Here is a 22775-nt window from a genome sequence, read left to right as displayed (position 1 = left end):
GATCACAGGTTTAATGTGAGACAGAACTACAACACTGTGCAGCGTCGGTTCTGCTTGTGTTGAAGTTACCGCTCTATTACTATTGGTGGTATTCTTCAAAGTACCAGTAAATGGTGGAATCTGACGGTGTCAGAATGCAAGATTTGAGTTGGTTGTAAAGATCGAAGGAGGACACGTGTAATGCACTGTCATGAAGTTCCATGTGTGAAATAGGATATTGATTGATTAGGGTTTAATGGTAAATGATATCTAGTGTAAATGAGTAATCAAACAGGATGAGCAGGCACAAGTTGTGTCCTGTTGTTCAATAAGAAGGCTTCCATCCATGACTTGTGTGCTTGCTGTTTGCATGGCTTGAAAAGGTTTGAAACAAGATTGGTAGCCTTTTAGGAGAGAATTGATGTAACTTTTGGTTGGATAGCTAAACTGATAACTCCTGTCATGTCAATCAGTTACTGTCATGGCTTTGACAAAGCTTTTCACCTGCAATGCCATTCCAACAGCAGACTGAAGGCAAAACATAAATTACTCAAGTTTGGCTTTTTCCCTTTCTTTTACTCCCCCTCCTCATTTTTAGATGTTCCCTTTAACTCTCCCTTCCTGTTTTCCCCTTTCTTCTCTCACCTCCTAATTTTCTTTTGAGAAGGCACACCCCAAACCCTCCTCCTTTTTACCTCTTCTTCGTATCACCCACATAGGCTCTGTGGCTCTCTATCCTCCATCTCCTCCTTCTCCCATTTCCCTATTTTTGTCTACCTCTCCATTCTTAGTTTTGCATCTCTGCTTTTTGTCTTCTCTATGCTCCCACAATGCTTTGTTTACGGGTCACAATAGAAAAACGAAGAAAACTGCAGAGGTCGATTTTGTTTTCCTTAACCTGTTTATTTTCCTAATTTATTCTTACAATTTCTAATAATTTAGGACTTTAAGAGTTTCTTTTAGATATGCATATATACTGAACCCAAGGTTCGTGTATATTTTTTTCCACAAAAATGTCTGTACTTCTGTGGAACTGGTGTATTACCCGTACGACGACAATTCTTGAAAAATGAGTTTTCCAGCTGTGTTTTGTTAGATGGTTTTCTCCATTTTGGGATTTCACAGTGATGAGAGAATACTGTTGACTTCGTCTAGTTGGCTACGAATAGCTCGTTTACTCATATTTTTGAGGAATAGTAAGTTTGTGATTTGTTGGTAGCTCTAAGGGTCTTCCGGTTTGAAGTAGGAAATCTTTCCATTTTGACTGCAGTGGGAAAGATGCCACGTGCAATAGATTCATGGACTTTGTTGAGAGGTGAGTGTAATTATTTTAAAGGGTTGTTTGATGATTGTGGATTGGAGACTGTTGCCCCTAGATGATAGAATGTGATGATGGGAAGGTTGCAAGAATGTTTTGAATGAGGGTGTCCACTTCAGTACTCTGCCTGGAGGAATGGGAGAGATGCATTTGTTTTTCTTTGTGGTATTGGGGTGTTGGTTTGGTGAAAATGGATTGGTGGTCTTGTAATTGCCAGTTGAGTGTAATATTGTGGGGCATGGGAGCAATGTGAGGCAATGCCTGATGGCTTTGATGACAGCATTGATGGTCTTCAAGAAGCTGCATAACGGTTTACTTGTTATTCTTGGCTTTGGTTGTGGAGAGGAGATTTCTGTGTGAGGAAGAGAAGAATTTCAGTCTTGGATTTGGGTTTTGGGATTCTTGCTTGCTTATAGCTTATTTACTGTTATTTAATTCTTGCACCGATGCAGAGGGTTTGGTTTCACAGAGCACATTTTCATTGGGGTAAGAGCTTATATATTGGCTTTTGGGATGAGGCTGAGTTGGTACAGGGCGGAGTTGACATTGTATTTGGAGTCAGAGATTGTACGAGTCCGAGGTGGATGATTTCTTGCTTGACAGTTTTCAAGGGCAAATCCATAAAGGAGCTGCATTGTGGATCAGTGGTTTTTTAATTTACATTGTGGGTGGATGAGGTTAGAGGGGTGATAATTAGGGTGGCACCAGGATTCGACCAATCCAGTATCATCTGGAATACTGCGGTACTGTGAAGACCAGACTGTCTATGGTGATTTTGGTCACACATATTTTATGCAAGAAGAACATTGGTTCAATAAATATTATTGAAAACGTCCCACTGTGTATCCTCTGTATATTTCTCTGAGAACAAGTGAGCACAAGTGACTGAGCGAAAGGTTCTGTACTGTTTCCACGATCTCTGAGGAATCAGAGTTGTCATGTTCAGTGGTTGCCAGAAACCATTTGCTCCCTGGTAGGTTAGTGAGCTTATGGTGGCACTGTGAGCTAGCTGGTCTATAGGCCAACATATCCTGCAGGGGTGTCTAGAGTCAGTCTTGACACCAAGCCCTTAGTTAATGTTGTCCAAGCAATACGCAAAGCCTACTGGTTGGTAGGAACTACACAACTGGCTGTTTGAGGATTTTCGTATTGAGGAAGTTAAATGGTGCTTTAATTGCCTGAGAGTTCAAGCCCAAGAGAACAATATTGCTGTATTAGATGATGGATGAGATTATGGTGAGGTCTGTAAATTCCTCGATGAAGGTTTTGCTGGGATCAGGCCTGCAGATTGTGTGAGGCTGAGAGGGAACATGTCTGGTAAATAGTCACAGTAATTTACCAGCAATGGGTTCCTAGAGAGTATACTGTCACAAGGATGTGTGGATGATCACAAGATCTTAGAGATATGTTATTTCTAACACTCATTAGGTCTACATATTCCAAAAGGGGGCTCCGTAATATATCTGTGCCCTGCGCCCCAAAATCCTTAATATGGCCCTGAATTAACCTTCTCTAATACATTTCAAGCACAGAAAAAATCAGATTGTTGATAGCTAGTGGCTGAATAAACTGTGATACTTGGCTGTAGTCAAGAAAGTTTAACACATTTTATGTAGACTGTCAAAGTTTAACTAGCTAAGACTAACTCATTACAAAGTACAAGACCATCTAGTTATAAATAGATTATAGAACACGTAAACTAGACTGTCAAATGTTAACCCAGACAAAACATTATTTCTGCAATCTTCCACGCTGTGAGTAGTACTAACAATTAGCGCTGGGATGCGCTAGGGTAGCCATGCGCTTTATAAGTTCCCCTTCAATTCAATTCAATGTCTAATTCATTGCTGTAAACGTTGTGCAGGTGGGGTGTGTGACCTTACATGACTTCGATCTAAATACCAATGGTACCAAGGAAAATAACATCACGCTATGTTTGACACTGAGCCTTATATTTTGTAGTTTATTTATTTATAAATGTATTTATTTGTTTCCATTTTTTATTGTTAGATATCATAAAATATGACAAGGCGATGCTCACTTCCCTTATACCACTAGAACATAATCCTTTAAATTTAAAATGTCCTTGGTTGACTTCAAATGCTCTTAGATTTGTAAATCATGTACTCGGCCACAAGCCTTGATTGGTCATGCGGCTCTTTTACCTGCAGACCTGTGTGCAGCGTCTGTGAATGCTCTGTTTGTGCACTGGCTGGGTTTTGTGGTCACTCCCAGTCCGGCTGAGTGGCACTCCCTGCAGAGCTTTTCTCCATTCCTTTGTCCTTCCGTTGTCCTCCGTTGTCCACAGCAGGGCTCCAATCTTTCCCATTGCACCCAGTTCAGCCCTCACCCACATCATTGTTTCTTTCATCCATACGTCTGACTGACCAGCCTTTCTGTTGGCTGGGCTCATACCCAGACTCACAAATTCAATAATGTGTTTCCCCCTTTTTTACTTGGGCAGCTCTCTCAATAGGAAAATGTACCTGCCACCGCCACATCTTGTACAAATAATACAATACTATGAAAGTGTGATTTTGGTCTCATGCTATGTCTTTGCAGTAAGGATTATAGGGTATTAGCGCTGACATCATATTTTCTTGATACCGCATTTCTAAATCACATTGCGACAGACCCTGAACGTTGCTGATTCGCCAAGTCGGTTATTTTATCAGCCTCTCGTCTGTCCCAGCATGTGACTAACCATGCACATATGTAACATACTCCAATTGCGTTTCTAACACAGTGCCAGTTTCAAGACCCGCACACTCATGCATTTGGGTGCTGTAGCTATCTGCATGTTTTATGTGCTGATCCACTGTTGACTTTGACCTGTTACTTGTCAAAGTAGAAAAGTGGCTATACAGTTACATAGAAAAATGACAAACATTTATATCCATGTTGCAACATCCACAGCCCTTTTGTCTGGTTCCGTTTTGACCTTTTCCAACTCTGACGAGATACTTTGTAGCACAGAGAGACCTCAGGAGCACACACAACAAACACTCTTTGATGCCTATGCGACCTGGACCAAATCCTTCTGATTTTGGAGGCAAGCCTAGTACCAATCATAGTTCCTAGTAAACAACTCCGCCTTTGTCAGGGTACTTCAGTGAAGAGCACTGTGAGAAGGAGGAAGCCTTGTCTGTCACCTTCCACCACTATTCCAGGGCAAAGGTCAAGTGTCAGAAAACGGTATCCTTTTACTCCAGCTCAATAGAGTCAAATGCCTTCTCTACATTGGTAACCTGTAGGATATACCCAGGTAGCATCTCAGGAGAGAGCTACAGCCGGTCAGTGCTTACAAGTGCTTATCTTGCTAATGGTATTATGTTTTATGAATGTATGCCAAGTGTGGATGTGCTGGAGGCTTAGAGCTTCAGTGAGCTGGGTGGGCTGTCTTGCGTGGGGGAAACAGCCTTTACAACGCGGGCTGAGTCACGCGTGCCTTTTCCCCACAAGTGTAACCACGCTTGCCTGAACCACGCATCTGCCTTAACCATGCATATGCGTAGTTAAGGCAGATAGCATTCTAATGTCCGGATGGGCGGGTAGAGGAAGAGGAAGCATCGGAACAGGAAGCTCCATGCACGGACAGATAAGTGGGGTTGGGGCCAAGTTTGGGGTGGGCATAGTTCTTAGGCGTTTGGGTTAGGTTTTAGGGCTCAGGGCAGGAGAGTATGACAAGGCGATGCTCACTTCACTTATACCACTAGAGCATAATCCTTTAAATTTCCAATTTCTCAGCACCCATGAAATGTCGCCCCCCCCCCGCTCACATATGAATGTCCTTGGTTGACTTCAAATGCTCTTAGATTTGTAAATCATGTACTCGGCCACAAGCCTTGATTGGTCATGCGGCTCTTTTACCTGCAGACCTGTGCCCAGCGCCTGTGAATGCTTTGTTTGTGCGCTGGCTGGGTTTTGTGGTCACTCCCAGTCCGGCTGAGTGGCACTCCCTGCAGAGCATTTCTCCATTCCTTTGTCCTTCCGTTGTCCTCCGTTGTCCACAGCAGGGGCTCCAATCTTTCCCATTGCACCCAGTTCAGCCCTCACCCACATCATTGTTTCTTTCATCCATACGTCTGACTGACCAGCCTTTCTGTTGGCTGGGCTCATACCCAGACTCACAAATTTAATAATGTGTATCCCCCTCTTTTACTTGGGCAGCTCTCTTAATAGGAAAATGTACCTACCACCACCACATCTTGTACAAATAATACAATACTATGAAAGTGTGATTTTGGTCTCATGCTATGTCTTTGCATTAAGGATTATAGGGTATTAGCGCTGAAATCACATTTTCTTGATACCGCATTTCTAAATCACATTGCGACAGACCCTGAACGTTGCTGATTCGCCAAGTCGGTTATTTTATCAGCCTCTCGTCTGTCCCAGCATGTGACTAACCATGCACACATGTAACATACTCCAATTGCGTTTCTAACACAATGCCAGTTTCAAGACCCTCACACTCATGCATTTGGGTGCTGTAGCTATCTGCATGTTGTATGTGCTGATCCACTGTTGACTTTGACCTGTTACTTGTCAAAGTAGAAAAGTGGCTATACAGTTACATAGAAAAATGACATGTGGTGGTTCTTGGAAGCAAGGCAGGGATTAAGGGCAGGGAGGGAGGGTCGGGATAGTTGTAAGGGCTTGGGCCAGGTGCGGGGGGAGTTTTTAGGGGTGGGGTTTGGTTTTAGGGTTCAGGGCAGGTGGGGGTGGAGCAGTCTTTTTAAAAGATGGTAGGGTTATAGGGTTCAGGGTGGGGGTCGAGGTAGTTTTATGGATTGGGGCTGGGTTTGGGGGGAGTTTTTAGGGTTAGGGTGGATTTAGGGCTAAGGGCGTGGTGCTTGGGGTAGTTAGTTTAAAGGGGGCAGGGATTTAGGCCTTAGGGTGGGGGAAGGAATAGGCATAGTTTTAAGGGCAGCATGAGGTAAGTTTTAGGGCTCAGGGCAGGGAGGGCCTTGGGTAGATTTTTGGTAGGGACAGGGTTTTAGGCCTCAGGGCGGGGGAGGGAAAGGGCAGTTTGCAGGGCAGGATAGGTTTTAGGCCTCAGGGCAGGGGGAGATGTTGTCGGATAGGGATTTAGGGCTGAGGACGAGAAGGGGGTGTCGGGGTAGTAGTGATCTTTACCACACATATCCCTTTACCAATTATGCATTTACAACTAAATTACATGGTAAAGGCATGTGTCGTAAAGAAATGTGTGGTTAAGACGTATTCGTGGTTAGATCTGTATTGTAGAGGCACTTGTGGTTTAGCCATGCTTGCCTTTGTTGTACAACCCTTGCATGGCTCTCACCATGTGCTTTTTACCCACAATCCCTTGCAAACCACAAACTTTGATTGAAAAAACAACATTTTCCTCATATTTTTGTGATGAAAGTTTCGGGAATCTGCAGCAAACCACAAACTACCATCAACCCAGCAGTTCCCTAAGCCTTCTGATACAAATGGCACCTTACTTGTTTGGGTAGGCCTTGTGCCCGCAACAGGAAATGGAGCCAAAAGGCAGCTTGGACGCATTGCATCTTTCTACCGAAAACTGACCTTTTTTCCAATGTGGGTAGCTCTAGGCTTTGGATCCTTGCTCAGTCGGCACTTAGGGGAAACTTGTCAAAACTGTACATTTTTTAAAACTAGACACCTAGGGGTACCCAGGGTAGCCTGGCTTGCGCAGCTTTCACCACATTCGTTTTTACCAAGAATCCCTTTACAAACCTCAAACTTTGACCAAAAAACATATTCTCCTCATATCTCTGTGATGGAAAGTTCTGGAATCTGTGGGGAGCCACAAACTTCCATCTGCCCAGCATTCCCTCAAGTCTCCCAACAAACATGGTAGCTCACTTGTGTGGGTAGGCCTAGTGCCCGCGACAGGAAAGAGCCCAAATAGTATGGTGGATACATCAAAACTATCTATCACAAGATGACCTGTTTTTACAAGGCAGGCACCTGCGTTTTTGGGTCCTGGGCTTGGAGGACATCTAGGGAAACCTACCGAATCCAGACATTTCTTGAAAAGTAGATCCAGGGAGGCATGGCTTGCGTGGATCCCCCAACAATTCCTTAGGCAGAATCTCCTGTAAATCTAAAATTTAGCTAAAATAAAATTATCACATTTTCTTCACAGTTCTGTGTTGGATAACCAGGCTGGCACACATTTCCTACCCCAACGTTCCCCTCAGGCTCCCAATAAAAATGATACCTCACTTGTGTGGGTGCCCAAAGAACAGTCAGCCCAAAAACCTATCAAAAAAACCTGTCCTTTTGGACCCGCTTTGGTTCCTCCTCATTCTCTACACGATTTTGGCCCTTCCCTCTCACGGGCACTTGGCTCACCCACACAAGTGAGGTATCATTTTTATCAGGAGACCAAGGGGAACACTGGGTGGTAGGAAATGTGTGCCGGTAAGGTCATCCACTACAGAAGTGTGAAGGAAATGTGATTTGTTTAGCTAAATTTGAGGTTTACGGGGGCGTTTGGGTAAGAAAACTTTTGGGAATCCATGCAAGCAGCACCTCCCTGGATCCCCCTGGGTGTCTAGTTTTCAGAATTGTGTGGCTTTGTAGGTTTCCTTAGATGGCCGCCAAGACCAGGACCAAAAACACTGGTGCCCCCTTGCAAAATCAGGTCATTTTGAGATAAATAATTTTGATGTCTCCACAATATATTTTGGGCCCTTCCCTGTCATGGGCACTTGGCCAACCCACACAAGTGAGGTAGCATTTTTATTGGGAGACCTGCATGCAGGTCAAGCATTGACGCATATGTGGCATAGTAATTCACTATTGGGTGAGTGCGGCACCAATGGGTTTGAATCCTTGGTGAAGATAAAGTCAAGGCATGTGTATCTGACCTACCTTTACTATCTGCCTTCTACCAATGCAATATCCCTGGGAAAGCACAGCAACTGTAAGCTTTTCTTACCCGTTCGCTGTCCTCATCAGAGTCCTGACTAGTCCTGTAGAATTGCCAAGTGAACCTAAGCTAATGCTTTCCGTCCCTAGCTACTTGAAGCTCAAGAAAATATGTCTTACATGCCCCATCTGCGCACTTACTGTGCTAAATCCAGTATATTGAAACCAGATAAGACTCGCCTAATAGTATTTGTTGTTAGCTGATTCCTACTGGCTATTAATTTTATCAGGAAAAAGAGAGGACAAAAATTATAGTTTTGTAACCAGGTCAATACCTAGAAGTGCCGACCCAGTGGCAATGGTGCACTACTTGGTAAGAATAGCCATGTCTATAATTCAAAGGGATTGGTACTTCAACTGTGTATCCTATCGTATCGACACTAATAAGGGGCCGATTCCGATCCTGTAAAACCCGGGTACGAACCGTTGGACGGAGCGTTTTCTCCGTCCGACTCGTACCTGGGAAAAACACCTTACAAACCCGCAATTACGATTCGTACAGAAACACCATTTCCGTACGAATCGTAAAAAACACCGACCGGCTAAAACATACCCACAATTCTGATCCGGGACACCGCGTACGCGACATTCGCACGGAGTCAGGCAGCGTTTTACGGACCAGCAAGTACGATTCGTACCCACAGCTCTTCACACGGCAATATTTTTACGGGACCCAAAAAGTGCCGGAAAAGCTAAGTACGCCACGATGCACGGCGAAAAGGGGGCCCGGTACGCACCGTACCCCCATCCCTACACGTCCGCATCGTACCCCAGCACCCCCCCATGTCCGTGCCGTACCCCAGCACACCCCCCATGTCCGTGCCGTACCCCCACCCCTGTAGGTACGGAGCGTACCCCCACCCCCGTAGGTACGGAGCGTACCCACACCCCCGTAGGTACGGAGCATACCCCCACCCCACCCCCGTAGGTGCGGAGCGTACCCACACCCCCGTGGGTACGGAGCGTACCCACACCCCACCCCCGTAGGTATGGAGCGTACCCCCACCCCATAGGTACGGAGCGTACCCCCACCCCCGTAGGTACGGTGCGGACCCACAGCGCATAGCGCTGGGGTTCCGCACCATACCTACGGGGGTGTGGGTACGCTCCGTACCTACGGGGGTAGGGGTACGCTCCGTACCTACGGGGGTGTGGGTACGCTCCGTACCTACGGGGGTGTGGGTACGCTCCGTACCTACAGGGGTGGGGTGGGGGTACGCTCCGTACCTACGGGGGTGGGGTGTGGGTACACTCCGTACCTACGGGGGTGGGGGTATGCTCCGTACCTATGGGGGTGGGGGTACGCTCCATACCTACAGGGGTGGGTGTACGCTCCGTACCTACGGGGGTGGGGGTACGCTCCGTACCTACGGGGGTGTGGGTATGCTCCGTACCTACGGGGGTGGGGGTACGCTCCATACCTACGGGGGTGTGGGTACGCTCCGTACCTATGGGGGTGGGGTGGGGGTACGCTCCGTACCTACAGGAGTGGGGTGTGGGTATGCTCCGTACCTACGGGGGTGGGGGTATGCTCCGTACCTACGGGGGTGGGGGTACACTCCGTACCTACGGGGATGGGGTGGGGGTACGGCGCATACATGGGGGGCTGGGGGTACGGCGCGTACTTGGGGGTGGGGCTGGGGGTACGGCGTGTACGTGGGGGGGTGGGCTGGGGGGGTGTTCGGCTCGTATGCGGGCACATGTTTGGACGTCTCCATGGTTGCAATGGGAGTTTGCTCCGTACGGTGTTTTTTCAATACGGTTGTGCATTCGGACGGACTGGACGGATCCTACTTGCGCGCTCGGACTTCAGTTTACCGATTTGTACGTAAAACTGTCCGGGGACATGTCGGACAATGTTTCCGACCCGAGGACGTGTCGGGGAATTTTCCCAGTGCGATTCGTATGGATTTTTTAACATATGAATCGTACTTGCCAGTTAGTACGGGACTTGTACGATTCGTACGGAAAAAATTCTGGATACGATTCGTACGGGGAATATTTTTAACGGATCGGAATCGGCCCCTAAATTGTTATTTAGCAAAAATATATTTTCTTTCTTTGAAAAATGCTGTCCTGACAAACTTCGAAGGTGGTGCACCAAACGATAGAGTGGGGTAGAGCAATAGCCAAGAGTATACGGCCTTGAAAGTAAAATTGCTACTCGTCTGCCCAAATGCTGAAGTAACTTTTAATGGATATCTACTTTTAAGCTTTTATGTTTTTAACAATAGGTTGATGACTTTATGAATTGACAGTTGCAGTTATACAAAGCTCTTTTTATTGAATCCCTTCTAGAAATATCCTTTTATTATTCTCTGTACCAATTCGGATAAGAACTAATACATGCCGACGTTTAGTCACAATGGTATATTGATATAATTGCTATTTTGCACATTGATCGAATATGCACTTTTTTTGATATACTGTAATAATTGCAATTGTGCACATTAATTGCACATGCACTTTTTAGAAATCTATATTGAGACAGATTAAATAGTATTTTGCTATCCATACACTGCATAGGCACTTTATAGCTGCATAAGAGACTAGGGAAACCAATGGATTGTCAAGACTAACTCTTGAGACCCTTCTATACTCGAAAATATATGTATCCGGATGAGATAAAGTGAACAATGTATGTGCTAAATCCAACTCCTTGTTTGTGGATGCAAGTTGGGGGTGTCCGAGTATGCCTTCACCGAGTGCTCATTCCTCGAATTGAGCAAGCATATCTACCATTGAAAGTAAAGGAAACATGCTGGGGAATACTGCCTAAGTTCCCTAAACGTAATAAGCCAAACAAATATCCTGGGAGGCTCATTCACAAACACTCCCACTTTTGCCTTGAAAGTGTGAAAATTCAATTACTAACTGTATCATAAGAAATACTAAAGATATGAAAACAAGCATCATACATGATATTGTTTCCTGTATACTTTTTCAATCCCATTGGCTATGATGCAAGTTACTAATTTACATACTATTAAAGCAATAGAAGTGTCGGTGAATAAGTCCCATGGGGCATTTCTTTGACTTATTACGCTTACTCTGGTTCTCGTGAACAATCAGGGTATTCCTTGTGATGTATACATAAGTTCCCTAAACAGCACTTAACATTGTAGTCAAGCCTTTAAAATTTTGGAACACAGGGTACTCAGTGACAACGTGGCTTATGTTCCGTCCACCATTATGTGCAGTCTGGGGACTTTAATGCACTTGTCCATCGGCGAACAGAACACCAACCACGTGCTAAAGGCGGATAAAAGTTGACCTGGCTTGGCAGTTCGGTCTGGACTGTTCCCATGAGGCACAGGGTCAAGACTGATTTGCATCTTTTGCTTTCTCACCCTAAGTGCGCCAGTTATGCCCAGACGTGGGTCCTGGGCTCACTGTACCACTGAAATCACGCTAGCCTGGCTGAAGAGGCGTGAAACCCCGAAACTGGTCCTAGGATGCTTGTTTCCGGTCCAGAGAGGACCTGGCTTGGCAGTTCGGTATGGACTGTTCCCATGATGCACAGGGTCAAGACTGATTTGCATATGGCCAGGTCTACACTGGGGTGGCATGGTGAGCAAAAGAATGATGGATAGGCCCAGATCTCTTGACTGGGGGTGAATGTTTTGATTTGTTCTGCATTCCATCCATCAATTGGGTGTCTTTTGGATAAAAGTTTCAAGCAGGCCATAAGGAACTCCATGATTTCCTCAGGTAGAGGCACACAAACTCTACAGCTGCTTGCCTTGTGAAGTAGTGGCCTTTGGAAGATAGGTATACATGCACAGCTGTTGAAATGTTTACGGAATGGCAGCTCCACCTGAGTCAATTTCCCAATAGTTCATTTTTGTGTGGTACAATGTAAAACAATCAGGAAAACACAGAGCTGCGTGAGATAGGCACTCGGGACACTAAATACAACTCTCCGTCCTCTTTCCATGCTTAGAGCAGACTTTACAATGACGACAAGGTCAAGCCTTTTGAGGTGTTGCAGGAATGCAATTAGCAAAGTGTCGCTCCTTCAGCTGTGCCACGTCCTCCAGAGCATATGAGCTGGAGGCTGCTGCTCCTGTAACAGTAAGACTTTAAATGACTAACAACGGAAAGTCAAGAAAAGACAAGAGTCTTATTGAGGTTGTCTGATGATAAAAAACATATGCATTGTATGTTGCCATCTCGATCAGGTGGGTAAACAATTTCTTGCACCAAGTTCGAGTTTTACAACTCGCATTGTATAGCTGAAGAACCTGGTCATTCTTATCCACCCCACCCTTATACTTGTTGTAATCAAGTACACAGGTGGGCTTTTGCACTTCGGCCATCTGACCCCAGACTGTGACAGGAGATGTGCTCTCATCAAGAATTGTAGTGAGCACATACACATCACGCCTATCGGAGAACTTGACTGTGGGCAGTTTGTTGGAACACAATGCGGTGCGCTGGGATTTAGGGAGCTTCTTACAAACAAACTCCAGAGGGAATCCTTTGCAGAGACAATGAACTGTACCACAGGCCACAGTGCCAGATTTGTATAACTCATTGAACGGCCCTAGTCCTGGATAGAAATTGTCCACATAAACATTATAACCTTTGTGAAGGAGAGGCTGGACAAGCTCCCATGCAATCTTCCCTGTGACTCCTAGTTTGGGAGGGCAACCTACAGGGTTGAGAAAGGAGTCCTTTCGTGTACACACTCTCAAGCTGTACGCATAGCCAGTCAATCTCTCACCCGGCATGTACAGTTTGATGCCATAGCGAGCTCTTTTGCTTACAATGTACTGTCTGAACATCAGTTGCACTTTGTACAGGATCAATAACTCATTGATAGATATATTCTTTCCAGGAGTATAAACCTCTGGAAACCTGGCAGGCAAATGTTCCACAAGAGGCTACATTTTAAACAACCTGTAATCGCCTGGATAGTCCTGGGCATTGCAGTAGAATTGTCATTAAAATGCAGTATGCGCTGCAATTGCATTAATTATATCTGCTCGTGTACAGTATGAAGATGGGGGCTATTCAAACCGTGCGAGTAGACCAGTAGGACAGCAAGGTTGGTTTATGCACTACCCCCATTTGAGCGCAAGGCCTAAAATGTTCTTCAACTCCCCTAATGAAGTGGGAGTCCACTTTTGTGCCCTATAATGAGATCCCTGAGTACCTCCATACTCCCTCAGAAATTGTTTGGCACACAAATTGGTTTGCTGCACATTTTGCTCAGAGAAGTCAATATCCAAAAAGAGATGGATGTAGTTAACTGGCAAAAAATTGGCCGTATAGATGTTACATTCAGCGTCGCTAGTGAAAGGCGGACTTTGAGGCTGAACTAAATTGGGGGCTTCCAAGAGAGCACTCTACCTGTGCTTGCCGCCGCTCGTGCCTGCTCTCTGGGTTAGTCTAACCTGCTACTGTTGTCCCACTGCACAGACTGTGCTTGCGAAGGTACAGCATGACTGTCATCATCATGTCCCTCTGAACTGCTGAAAGAGGATTCGTCGGATAGAACTGCACTGACTACAAAATCACTTCCAGATTCTGCTCCATTGTCCTCTCCCTCAGATGCTGTCTCAGTATTATTATTAGTATTAATATATATACAAATCCCCCTGAGAGGGTCTGTAGGCGCTGCTGCATATCTTCAGGCATGGGCATGAGAAGTGGACTAATAACATGGTTAAAAAACATCAATGTGTTAAGAGCTTCTTTAAACTGTCTATGGTCGATATTAACATGGAGATGTATACGGAACTGGTTCCAGTATTGTGGGGCTAGGTCCAAAAATGATCCAACCCCATTTCTGGTGGTACAGATGCGGCAAGGGCATAAAAGACTTTTCTTAAAGGACCTAAGACTCCTGGTGGTGGCATACCAATTGAGTTTTTCTGTAAATACTGAGATCCATTCCCATAAAGGAATTTGTGGACCAAAGAAAGAAGTTTAAACCATAATCGCTTTCTTATAGGCAACCAGTTAAGGCTTCTTTGAATGGGTTCTGAAAGCGATAGGGGTGAAAGATGACAAACTAAACGTGCTGCTGTATTTTGGACCACCTGAAGGTTTGAAAACACATCTTCGTTCAAAGAAACCATTATTGCATTTTCATAGTCCAGGTAACTAATTATAAGGCCCTGGACAGGGATTTTATTGATTGAGGTGGTATCCACTGAAATACTTTTCTGAAGAGGAGCATTATAAAAAAAAATGTGTCCATGATGTAGTTTACATGTTCCTTTATGGACAGTATCTCATCCACCATGATTCACAGGTTTCTCACCGCTGCCTCAGGAGTTGGAGCTATGCCTATGTCAGCAGGCCACCATTCATCTGACCAAATCAAGTGGGTTTCTCCAAGCAGTACAACCTCTGTTTTGCTTGCATTAAGTTGCAAACAACTCTGCTGCATCCACGTGGCGATATGATCCATGCAGTCTCGGAATCTTACTTTAGTATATTCTGGATTTGGTCCCATTGTAATGACAAGTTAAGTGTCATCTGCATAAGAGATGACCTTGAACCCATATGATTTTATCACTTGTGTGAGTGGTGCTACATAGATGTTAAAAGGAGTGGGACTTAATGTGGATGCCTGTGGCACTCCCCTGTCCAAGGATATCACTCGGGTGACAAAGGCCTCTAACTGCACTGTGTGAGTACGATCACTCAGAAAGCCGCTGATAAGATCCAATAAAACCAGCAGTGCTGCGTGTCCATCATCCAGGGAAAGTCTTATATTGCTAAGACTTCTACCAGTGTAGTCTCCATGCTATGTAGTGCACGGATACCTAACTGGGAAGGATCGAGCAGATGGCGAATTTCTAAAAATGCCATCACTTGTGTGTTCACCAATGTTTCCATAACTTTCCCCAGAAAAGATAGTAGGGAAATAGGTCTAAAATTCACTAGTTCTTTAGGATCTGCTGTGGGCTTTTTAAGAATGGGTTTAACCCTTGCTGATATCCATTTAGCTGGGACGGACTCCAGGTTCAACGAAAGAGGTCGGTAACACCATGCAGGAGGGCAGGGGCCAGAGTGGACATAATATAGGGAGGTGCAAAGTTTACTAGAGATCCTAACTTAACTCTGTTTATCAAGATGCTAACTTCATCTTGTGTCACTGTGGTAAACTCCTCTAGTAACACTGGGTGGACACTTCCCTCCATAATATGCTCCATTTTCATTTCATGTATATTCTCATTTGCGAAGGAGTTATAGATTTTGGTAATTTTTCCATAAAATAAATTAGCCAGCTCTTCTACCAAGGCCTGTGAGGTGGGGATAGATTCCTAACAAGGCTTGGGATAGGTACATTCTTTAAGAATCTTATACAGTCCTTTATGTGATTTAATGCATTGTCGATTCTATTTGCAATATGTGCTTTCTTGCAGCTTTAATGTTGTCAAGATAGCGTCTAAGAGCCTATTTATGTGTGAATCTGTCTTCGTTCTTTTTTGATGACCTCCATTTACGCTCAAGTCTCCTGCAAGCAGTCAGTTCAGTCTTCAAAGAGTCCGTAAACCATGGGGCCAATGTGATCTTATGCTCAGGCTTACTCATTGTGACAGGGGCCATCTTCTCTAATGTTCGAGGGATGGCACTTTCTAAAGCTACCAAGGCCTGGTCCAGATTGGTATGGTCTGTTAAGTAGGGAGGGCAAAAATGTGAGGTGAAAGTGACTAGGTCAACTTTTCTCCATGGCCTACTTTTGAGCTGTGGTCATGACGTCAGGAAAAACTCCTGCTTCGAGGTGGAATTTGATGGCATTGTGGTCAGACCAGACCAATGAAGAGGGAGGAGGGAGGGTCAACCCTAATATTTGATTCGTTAGTGAACAGCAGGTCCAAGGTGTGCCCTGCCATATGAGTGGGTCCTATTACCTTGCGGTATAGACCTCAGGATTCTAAAAACATGATTAAAAGAGTGGTGTCAGGGTCTGAGGTTAGTTCTGCATGGTAATTAAAGTCTCCCACCAGTAGGAAGTTATCCACTGCAGAGATGTGGGGGGCTATGCACTCCATCAATTTGTTGCTAAAGTCACGCTTTTTCCCTGGGGTGTGTAAAAAGTGCCCTTCTCCATGTTACTTTCCCAGGTGTATCCAGTCTAAAAATGCACATTTCTGCCCACTCTGTGATGTACAACTCCAATAAGATGACTTTTATCCGATTGCAAGAAGCTATTGCAATACCCCCTCCTATATTTTTTCTCTGTCCTGCCTAATTATTTTATAGTCAGTGGGAAAGGCCAATGAAATATTTGGGAGGGCTGCTGAGTGCAGCCAAGGTTCTGTAAAGAAACATATGTCTGGCTTTTCCATGTCCAGCAAATTCCATAACTCTAGTGCTTGTTTAGGAATTGAGCGTGCATTACAATATAAGCCCTAAAATTCATGCCGTTGACCTCTGTCATTGAGTCATAAGACTTTTGGCCCGGCTGGGGGAAAGAAAGGGTGTCATTAAAATAAGGCTTTTTGCAACAATAAAGGCCTTTATGTTCTGGAACTGGGGCGAGTGTACTGCCTGAGTTCTAGGGTGCCTGTGGCAGTGAATTGTGTCCTAACTTTTCTTAAATCCGTGCTTGTATAGTAAAGCTGTGGCATGATAGTACCTTTCTTGAGACCGACCTTGGGGAAAGATGCAGGGTCCTGGCGGTGGGCAGGCGTGGATGGACACAGATAGGCTTGCCTTTGGTGAGCTGCAGGTGAGGGGGGGAAAATGCAGAAGTCAAGACCACTGCTTGTGCAATAGGGATGGAGGTGTAAGCGGTCAGGACAGACTTACTTTAACGTGGGGAGCCAAGACAGGTCCCTTCGCTCAAACGGGCAACGCCCTGGCGGAATGGGGATGGTTCCAAAGAGCTACAGAGTAATCTTAGTGCAGTGCTAAAACTATAAAAAAACATTAATAAGGTCCTGGACAGTGTGATAAACACAAATGGGCAAAGACGGCTTGCTGCCTATGTTAGAGTTTCGGTAAGTGAATTTTACCAACTCTGGCTTGCTGGATCCTATGGTGCGATTTTGAATTTGAGATTAAAATACAATTAATCGTTAAAATAACTGCTGTGTCAGTATCTGCTGTCTCCGTCTCTGATCCTGCCTCAGAGCTGGACTCCAGAACCCGAGTTAGGGCTTGAGCAGCAGTCATCCACCGAGCCGCCATCTCTGCTAGTGCCTAAAACCATCCTTCTAAAACATTATCCTACGTGGAAGGCATATATGTTCTTCTGAAACAGTTGGTGGGCGTGTGCGAGTGATCTATAGTAAACAGTAAAGAACGACAAAGTTGCCTTACCTTTTCTTCTTTTCTATTTCGGCAGGTTCTTAAAGACACTAGAAAAGACAAAAAAGTCACAGTATTACTTCACCTTGCCACATACCCATCATCACAACCTTTAGCGCTGGTGGCAATCACTTTTTGTGCCCCCACCCCCATGACCTCCTCATTGGATTTCCTCACAACCACCCAACAAAAATTCCCCTCATCTCCCCATAGCCTCTCTTGCACATACATTTAATTTGCTTCAAAGTGCTGGTAACAGCTGGCTTAACTAATCAACTCAGCTATCCATATAAAATACAGATCTGTTCTTTGTAGCAGGGACATTTAACAATCTGCACTACTTTATGGCATGTCAAAACTGCCACTAGTCAAATCTCTGCTCTCTCTCTTGATATAAATATATATATATATATATATATATATATATATATATATATATATATATATATATATATATATAATTACTGAAAAAACCATAGGTTTCACACATGTTATAGTTAGCTGGACATTTTACTGATAAAAAACCAATGAAATTCCCCCGTTATAGTTACTGTAGGCAACTATAACTCACGCGACCATAATCCTCTGCTGATGCTAATACTGTATTTAGACACTTATTTGCCCATGTCTTCTTCCATTAAATTTTAGCTATACATATATTACAAATATTTTTTTTTCATAAAGACACATATGTCATCAGCAGAGGATTACGGTCGCGTGAGTTATAGTTGCCTACAGTAACTATAACGGGGGAATTTCATTGGTTTTTTATCAGTAAAATGTCCAGCTAACTATAACATGTGTGAAACCTATGGTTTTTTCAGTGAATTTGCAAGGTTTTTTAAATGCTAATTCCTAACTATAACGTGTGTGAAACCTATGGTTTTTTCAGTGAATTTGTACGGTTTTTTAAATGCTAAGTTACTTTACGCCATTTGTGGCGTGCGCGCCCACTTAACGCAGTTCGTTCCGTGCGCGCACGGTGCGCTTCGCGCACCGTGCGCGCACAGTGAGCACGCGGTGCGCTTCGCGCACCGCGTGCCCACGTTACGCTAGATGGGTCATGAACGCACGATGCGCTTCGCGCACCGTGCGCACATGGAGGACATATGATGAGCATCGTTGGGACAGGTAAAATATATGTTTTGTTTAGCTCTATTAAGCCCTGCACAAAAGTTGCCCTTCGGGCACCTTTTGCACACGGGGTGGGGAGAATGTGGATATTTTTCTTTTTTTATTATTATTTCTTACCGTACGCGTACGGTAAGCGTAATCGGCGAAATTTTCGAAAAAATTAAAATTGCCTTTTTTCACTTGGGGGATCGTTGGGGACTCCCTCGACATGGCTAGGTGCTTGGGAGCTGTGTAAACAGCCCCTTTACATGTTTTTGCACTTGGTTTTTCAACCCCCTGTCAGAGTGCGAGAGAGAAAATGGCGGCCGCCGCTTCCTGGTTTCGACCGATTCGAATGTTTACTAAGATCTAAGGGCCAATCAGAATCGCGCTCGCGCACGCCACCGTACGCGTACGGTAAGCGCACCGTAAGCGCACCGTAAGCTGGCTCAGATATATATATTGATTTAAAGGCTATTTTCTCAGAATCTACTGAACAGATTTACACCAAACCTACAAAAGGCACTTCCTTGACCTGAGGACTACCTCTCTGCCAAATTTCAAGTAATTCTGTTCAGCCGTTCGGGCTGTAGCTGTGTCTAAAGGTCCTATGGAAAAATGCATGGGAAAAACGCGTTTTGGGACCCCCCTTTTATCTCAGCCCCCGCTTGACGAATCCCCCCGAGACTTTCAGGGTAGGGGCGGAGCGTAGCGCCCCACCTATTTTGAAAAATTCGCGAGGATTCGTCAACCGGCGCCAAAGTTATTCAAAATAGAATGTTGCGGATTTCCTATGGAAACGTGGTCCTAACTATAACTACCTACTGGCGACCGCCAGTAGGTAATAGATATATATATATATATATATATATTCACTGAAAAAACCATAGGTTTCACACACGTTATAGTTAGGAATTAGCATTTAAAAAACCTTGCAAATTCACTTAAAAAACCATAGGTTTCACACATGTTATAGTTAGCTGTACATTTCACTCGTAAAAAACCAATGAAATTCCACGTTATAGTTAGATCAGGTAACTATAACTTGCGCGCCCACAATAAACTGCTGATGACGTAACATATTACATCACTCATGACATGGTCAGTGACATCACTCATCACATCAATGATGACATCTGAACTGACACATTGTGGATTGCGGTCGCGCAAGTTATAGTTACCTGATCTAACTATAACGTGGAATTTCATTGGTTTTTTACGAGTGAAATGTACAGCTAACTATAACATGTGTGAAACCTATGGTTTTTTAAGTGAATTTGCAAGGTTTTTTAAATGCTAATTCCTAACTATAACGTGTGTGAAACCTATGGTTTTTTCAGTGAATTTGTACGGTTTTTTAAATGCTAAGTTATGTATTTTTTTTTCTGGTTTTTCACCGTGCGCACACCCTGCGCACACCCTGCGCGCACGGTGCCGTGCGCGCGCTGTGGGCACTCAGTGCGCTTCGCGCACCGAGCGCCCACGTTGCGCAGTTCATACCGTGCGCGCCTCGCCTTTTTTTACACAGTAACAATTTTTTTTTTCCCTTGCGGGTCCTTCAATTTATTTAATAAATGTGATTGTTATTTCGTTTTTTTTTTTAATTATTTTTTTTGCCGTGCGCGTATTGTAAGCTTACCGTACGCGCACTCCGCGATTTTTTTTTTTTAATTATCAAATGTATTTTTCGTACTTTTGGGTCCTTCGTGGACCCCCTGACAAACGCTAGGGGGTCTGCAACTCTCTCCGTTGCCCCCTTTTCACGTTATCCACCTTTGTTTTTCAGTGCGAGAGACAGAAAATGGCGGCCGGCACTTTCTGATTTCGACCGATTCGAATGTTTACAGTCATGTAACCACCAATCAGAATTGAGCTCGCGCACGGCACCGTACGCGTACGGTAAGCTTACCGTAAGCGCACGGAGCGCGCTTACAGATATATATATATTGATTTAAATGCTATTTTCTCAGGACCTACTGAACAGACTTACACCAGACCTGCAAAAGGCACATCTCTGACCTGAGGACTACCTCTCTGCCAAATTTCAAGTAATTCTGTTCAGCCGTTAGGCTGTAGCTCGGACTAAAGGTCCTATGGGAAAATGCACGGGGAAAACGCGTTTTGGGACCCCCCTTTTTTCTCAGCCCCCGCTTGACGAATCCCCGCAAGACTTTCAGGGTAGGAGCGGAGCGCCCCACCTATTTTGAAAATTTCGCGAGGATTCGTCAACCGGCGCCAAAGTTATTCCAAATAGAATGTTGCGGATTTCCTATGGAAACACGGTCCTAACTATAACTATCTACTGGCGACCGCCAGTAGATAATATATATATATATATATGTGTGTGTGTGTGTGAGTGTGTGTGAGTGTGTGTATACATATATATATAGAGAGAGAGTGATAGCTCTGTGTGTATATATATAGATATATGTATATTTATATATATGTATATATAAATGTGTACATATATATATATTTATCTATATAGTGAGAGTATCTCGCTCTATCTCTCTCTCTCTCTCTCTCTCTCTCTCTCTCTCTCTCTATATATATATATATGTCCACCAAAGCCACATTGCACTTGCTGAACACTGCCAAACGGGTGCCTCCTGCCTGTGCATGTGGCTGCACAGTATAATATTCCTCACCAATGTTCCAAATGAACCAGCAGCACTTAGCGGGTCAATATTTTAATTCATTCTGAATCGCCAGATGCGTTTCGACAACACTTTGCATTATCAATGCCATTAAATGGAATCACTCTCTCGCCATATTGTTTTGTACTGAGGCTTGCCTTGCTTTCATTGGTTCCTTGCTGGCCAATTATGTGTGGGCTCCATGAGCATGCACCAATCCTATCAAGACAACAAAGGTGCTGTTAGTAAGTCTTTAGTAGATGTTTTTCAGTCGCATTAGATCACAGTACCATAATGCATTACATTCGGTGCATGCAAAACTAGCTGGAGTATTTCATTGCCTCTGGCGAATCCATTCATAAAACAAATGTCCTTACACTCGTTCTGCTTTACATGCCACATTAGGATACTCTTGCCAGGAAAGTGCATATTCGATAATTGTGCTACCCATTTGGTAAAGTTGACTCAGTCACCTGGCATTCCTCTCCATCTCGGCACCGGCGGTAACAGCAATGTTAATTTAATGTCCACCAAAGCCACATTGCACTTGCTAAACACTGACGAACAGGTGCCTCCTGCCCGTCCATGTGGCTGCACGGTATCATATTCTTCACCAATGTTCCAAAAGAACAAGGAGCACTCATCGGGTCATAGTTTTCATTCATTCTTGATCGGCAGACGCGTTTCGACAACACTTTGGGCCCCATTACGATGGTGGGCGGACAACGTAATGGTAAACGGGACCGACTGCCAGAGGTGCGGCGGTCCCGCTTGGCCCATTAGGATGCGACCGCCACCCTGGCAGTTGCATCCTGCATATTTTACATTGCGGCGGAGGGTGCTGTAAGCAGCACCCGCCGCAATGTGAAATATGCATGTTGTGCATTGGCATGCACAACGTGACAGGCACCGCTCGGTACCTGCCACCGTGTGTATGCCAATGAAGGAGGGTACCATAGGTACCCCCCAAGTGCAGCCCCCTAGCCCCCACCCCCCGGGGGCCCGTAACGGGAACCCCAAATCATTTCCCGCCGTCCTTCGCCGCCATGGAAAGGCCTTTCAAAATGCACATGATAATATGGATGGCGGTGCCTCCATATTGTCTGCCTTTTCCGGCCGACAAACCGGCCGGCGAAAAAGTGGTGGACGGTCTTTCCGTCTGCCGCGGTGCCCCTCGCCATACTAATATGGCGGGGGTGACACAGGGACATTTGGCGGGTGGATCGCCACCGCCAACCCGGCGGTGGCGATCCGCCAGCAATCCTAATAGGCCCCTAAGTCTTTATCATTGCCATTAAGTGGAATCACTCTCTCGCCGTAATCTTTTGTACCGAAGCTTGCCTTGCTCTCAATGGTTCCTTTTTGGCCAATGATGTGTGGGCTCCATGAGCATGCACCAATCCTTACTAATTGGTCACTTTTTTATATATGTGTGTTTTCCCTGGGGGCGATCATGGCCCCCATGGAAACCACACATGTATTAAAAACAATCAGCTGATTCCCTGACAACTTCATTATTTTTCAGTTTT

This window comes from Triturus cristatus, chromosome 1_2 (genome assembly GCF_964204655.1).
Source record: "Triturus cristatus chromosome 1_2, aTriCri1.1, whole genome shotgun sequence".
In the NCBI taxonomy this organism is placed as follows: Eukaryota; Metazoa; Chordata; class Amphibia; order Caudata; family Salamandridae; genus Triturus; species Triturus cristatus.
Note: the sequence above shows the minus strand (reverse complement) of the source record.